The following is a 4,777-nucleotide window of genomic DNA, read 5'->3' as shown; positions in this document are numbered from 1 at the left end:
CGGTCCGGAATTCTAACCGGCCGGGGACCACCGCGAGGCGGATGGGTCTTCACCGAGGTCCCGCCGGCTGGTCCGCGGGCCATTTAGGGTCCCGCGAGTTAGCGATCGCGGTCCGGAATTCTAGCCGGCCGGGAACCACCGCGAGGCGGATGGGTGCTCACCGAGGTCCCGCCGGCTGGTCCGCGGGCCATTTAGGGTCCCGCGAGTTACCGATCGCGGTCCGGAATTCTACCCGGCCAGGGACCACCGCGAGGCGGATGGGTCTTCACCGAGGTCCCGCCGGCTGGTCCGCGGGCCATTTAGGGTCCCGCGAGGTACCGATCGCGGTCCGGAACTCTAGCCGGCCGGGGACCACCGCGAGGCGGATGGGTCTTCACCGAGGTCCCGCCGGCTGGTCCGCGGGCCATTTAGGGTCAAATCATATCAAAATGTCATTCTCCGGGTGCGTTCCTCCTCGCTTCGTAAGCCGAACGAGGCTTCCAGAGCCCCGGTTAAGCGTTTTACGCGGCCCGCCGAGCCTCCACAGCACCTCCAGCCGGTTCTCATGAGGCTTTCCTCCTAACTCTTGACGCCCGAGGAGGCTTCCAGAGCCTCGGCTAAGTGTTTTACGCGGCCCGCTGGACTTCCACAGCACCTCCAGCCGGTTCTTATGATGATTTCCTCCTCACTCTTGACGCCCGAGGAGGCTTCCAGCGCCCCGGCTAAGCGTTTTACGCGGCCCGCTGAGCTTCCAGAGCACCTCCAGCCGGTTCCACGGGTGCTTTCCTCCTCACTCTTGAAGCCCGAGGAGGCTTCCAGAGCCTCGGCTAAGCGTTTTACGCGGCCCGCTGAGCTTCCACAGCACCTCCAGCCGGTTCTCATGATGCATTCCTCCTCACTCTTTAAGCCGAACGAGGCTTCCAGAGCCTCGGCTAAGCGTTTTACGCGGCCCGCTGGACTTCCACAGCACCCCCAGCCGGTTCTTATGATGCTTTCCTCCTAACTCTTGACGCCCGAGGAGGCTTCCAGCACCCCGGCTAAGCGTTTTACGCGGCCCGCCGAGCTTCCACAGCACCTCCAGCCGGTTCTCATGAGGCTTTCCTCCTAACTCTTGACGCCCGAGGAGGCTTCCAGAGCCTCGGCTAAGCGTTTTACGCAGCCCACTGAGCTTCCACAGCACCTCCAGCCGGTTCCCCCAGTACTTTCCTCCTCACTCTTTAAGCCGAACGAGGCTTCCAGAGCCCCGGCTAAGCGTTTTACGCGGCCCGCTGGACTGCCAGAGCACCCCCAGCCGGCCCTCACAATGCTTTCCTCCTAACTCTTGACGCCCGAGGAGGCTTCCAGAGCCCCGGCTAAACGTTTTACGCGGTCCGCTGAACTTCCAGAGCACCTCCAGCCGGTTCCCCGGCTGCTTTCCTCCTCACTTTCTAAGCCGAACGAGGCTTCCAGAGCCCCGGCTAAACGTTTTACGCGGCCCGCTGAGCTTCCACAGCACCTCCAGCCGGTTCCACGGGTGCTTTCCTCCTCACTCTTGACGCCCGAGGAGACTTCCAGCACCCCGGCTAAGCGTTTTACGCGGCCCGCTGAGCTTCCAGAGCACTTCCAGCCGGTTCTCCGGGTGCTTCACTCCTCACTCTTTAAGCCGAACGAGGCTTCCAGAGCCTCGGCTAAGCGTTTTACGCGGCCCGCTGGACTTCCAGAGCACCTCCAGCCGGTTCTCATGATGCATTCCTCCTCACTTTCTAAGCCGAACGAGGCTTCCAGAGCCCCGGCTAAGCGTTTTACGCGGCCCGCTGAGCTTCCAGAGCACCTCCAGCCGGTTCCCCGGGTGCATTCCTCCTAACTTTCTAAGCCGAACGAGGCTTCCAGAGCCCCGGCTAAACGTTTTACGCGGCACGCTGAGCTTCCAGAGCACCTCCAGCCGGTTCCCCGGGTGCATTCCTCCTCACTTTCGAAGCCGAACGAGGCTTCCAGAGCCCCGGCTAAGCGTTTTACGCGGCCCGCTGAACTTCCACAGCACCTCCAGCCGGTTCTCCGGGTGCTCCCATCCTCACTGTTTAAGCCGAACGAGGCTTCCAGAGCCCCGGCTAAGCGTTTTACGCGGCCCGCCGAGCTTCCACCGCACCTCCAGCCGGTTCTCATGTTGCATTCCTCCTCACTCTTGACGCCCGAAGAGGCTTCCAGAGCCCCGGCTAAGCGTTTTACGCAGCCCGCTGAGCTTCCACAGCACCTCCAGCCGGTTCCCCGGGTGCTTTCCTCCTCACTGTTTAAGCCGAACGAGGCTTCCAGAGCCCCGGCTAAGCGTTTTACGCGGCCCGCCGAGCTTCCACCGCACCTCCAGCCGGTTCCCCGAGTGCTTTCCACCTCACTTTCTAAGCCGAACGAGGCTCCCAGCACCCCGGCTAAGCGTTCTCCGCGTCCGGGTGATCTTCCCGGAGCTTGTAACGGGGAAATGCCTCCCTCCAGCGGACACGGAGAGAAATTACACCGCCTCTCGCACAGAGGCGGGTAAACGGCGGGAGTAACTATGACTCTCTTAAGGTAGCCTGACTTGACATCTCTTTAACGGTTCGTGGATAAATACATGATATATACAACTTATGCTCGCATTTACAGCCAAATAATACAAAATGAGCATTCGGTTATAAACATGGTATTCATAATGTTTATAGGTGATGTTAATATTTATATGTTTAATGTTTATAGGTGATGTTAATATTTATATATTTAATGTTTATAGGTGATGTTAATATTTATATATTTATTTTGTACATCATGTTACAGTTATACGACACTCGCTATTGGATCATGATGTGATCATGTCGGCGGGAGTCGGCCCGGGCTCCGGGTGAAGAGGCCGAATTCTCGCCACTCGCGGCCGACCGGGGAACCAGCAGAGGCGGACGCATCGCGGCGCGAGAGCCCTTGGCACTTAGAAAAAAATTGGCAAAAGTCGCTCCGGGCTCCAGGTGAAGAGGCCGAATTCTCGCCACTCGCGGCCGACCGGGGAACCAGCAGAGGCGGACGCATCGCGGCGCGAGAGCCCTTGGCACTTAGAAAAAATTTGGCAAAAGTCGCTCCGCGCTCCAGGTGAAGAGGCCGAATTCTCGCCACTCGCGGCCGACCGGGGAACCAGCGAAGGCGGGTAAGCTTTCTATGGAGCCCCGCCGGCTGGTCCGCGGGCCGAACGGGGTCCCGTCACCTACCGACAGCGGACGCCGACCCACGCCCGGCAGGAACCACCGAGAGGCGGACACGCTCTCCGACGAGCCCCGCCGGCCGGTCCGCGGCGGGAAATGCGCCCTCTGGCGGACACGCCGTTGTAAATGAATGGGCTTTGGCACTTAGTGCATTTTCGCAAAAGTTGAACCGCGCTCCGGGCGAAGAGGCCGAATTCTCGCCACTCGTGGCCGACCAGGGAACCAGCGAAGGCGGGTAAGCTCTCAAGAGAGCCCCGCCGGCTGGTCCGCGGGCCAATTATGGTCCCGCGAGTTACCGGTCGCGGCCCGGAATTCTGGCCGACTTGGGAACCAGCGAAGGCGGATAGGAAGTCGAGCGGGTCCCGCCGGCTGGTCCGCGGCGGGAAATGCGCCCTCTGGCGGACACGCCGTTGTAAATGAATGGGCTTTGGCACTTAGTGCATTTTCGCAAAAGTTGAGCCGCGCTCCGGGCGAAGAGGCCGAATTCCCGCTACTCGTGGCCGACCAGGGAACCAGCGAAGGCGGATAAGCTTTCTAGGGAGCCCCGCCGGCTGGTCCGCGGGCCGAACGTGGTCCCGTAAAGTACCGACAGCGGACGGCGACCCACGCCCGGCAGGAACCACCGAGAGGCGGACACGCTCTCCGACGAGCCCCGCCGGCCGGTCCGCGGCGGGAAACGCGCCCTCTGGCGGACACGCCGTTGTAAATGAATGGGCTTTGGCACTTAGTGCATTTTCGCTGAAGTTGAGCCGCGCTCCGGGCGAAGAGGCCGAATTCTCGCTACTCGTGGCCGACCGGGGAACCAGCGAAGGCGGGTAGGCTTTCAAGAGAGCCCCGCCGGCTGGTCCGCGGGCCGATTATGGTCCCGTCACCTACCGACAGCGGACGCCGACCCACGCCCGGCAAGGAACCACCGAGAGGCGGATAACGGCGCACACCGCGAACGGCGGGTGGCGGTCGCTGGGTGGCGGTCGGCTGGTGGCGGTCGGGGGGTGGCGGTCGGGGATGGTGCTTGGGGATGGTGCTTGGGACCGGTGGCGCCGGAGGCGCACACCGCGAACGGCTGGTGGCGGTCGGCTGGTGGCGGTCGGCTGGTGGCGGTCGCTGGGTGGCGGTCGGGGGGTGGCGGTCGGGGGGTGGCGGTCGGGGATGGTGCTTGGGGATGGTGCTTGGGACCGGTGGCGCCGGAGGCGCACACCGCGAACGGCTGGTGGCGGTCGGCTGGTGGCGGTCGGCTGGTGGCGGTCGGCTTGTGGCGGTCGGGGGGTGGCGGTCGGGGGGTGGCGGTCGGGGATGGTGCTTGGGGATGGTGCTTGGGACCGGTGGCGCCGGAGGCGCACACCGCGAACGGCTGGTGGCGGTCGGCTGGTGGCGGTCGGCTGGTGGCGGTCGGGGGGTGGCGGTCGGGGGGTGGCGGTCGGGGATGGCGCTTGGGGATGGTGCTTGGGACCGGTGGCGCCGGAGGCGCACACCGCGAACGGCTGGTGGCGGTCGGCTGGTGGCGGTCGGCTGGTGGCGGTCGGCTGGTGGCGGTCGGGGGGTGGCGGTCGGGGGGTGGCGCTTGGGGATGGTGGCGGTCGCCTTGTGGCGGTCGGGGG

The sequence above is a fragment of the Syngnathus floridae genome, unplaced genomic scaffold (genome assembly GCF_059516105.1).
Source record: "Syngnathus floridae isolate MCC-2025c unplaced genomic scaffold, RoL_Sflo_1.0 HiC_scaffold_70, whole genome shotgun sequence".
In the NCBI taxonomy this organism is placed as follows: Eukaryota; Metazoa; Chordata; class Actinopteri; order Syngnathiformes; family Syngnathidae; genus Syngnathus; species Syngnathus floridae.
This window is presented reverse-complemented; position numbering follows the sequence as displayed.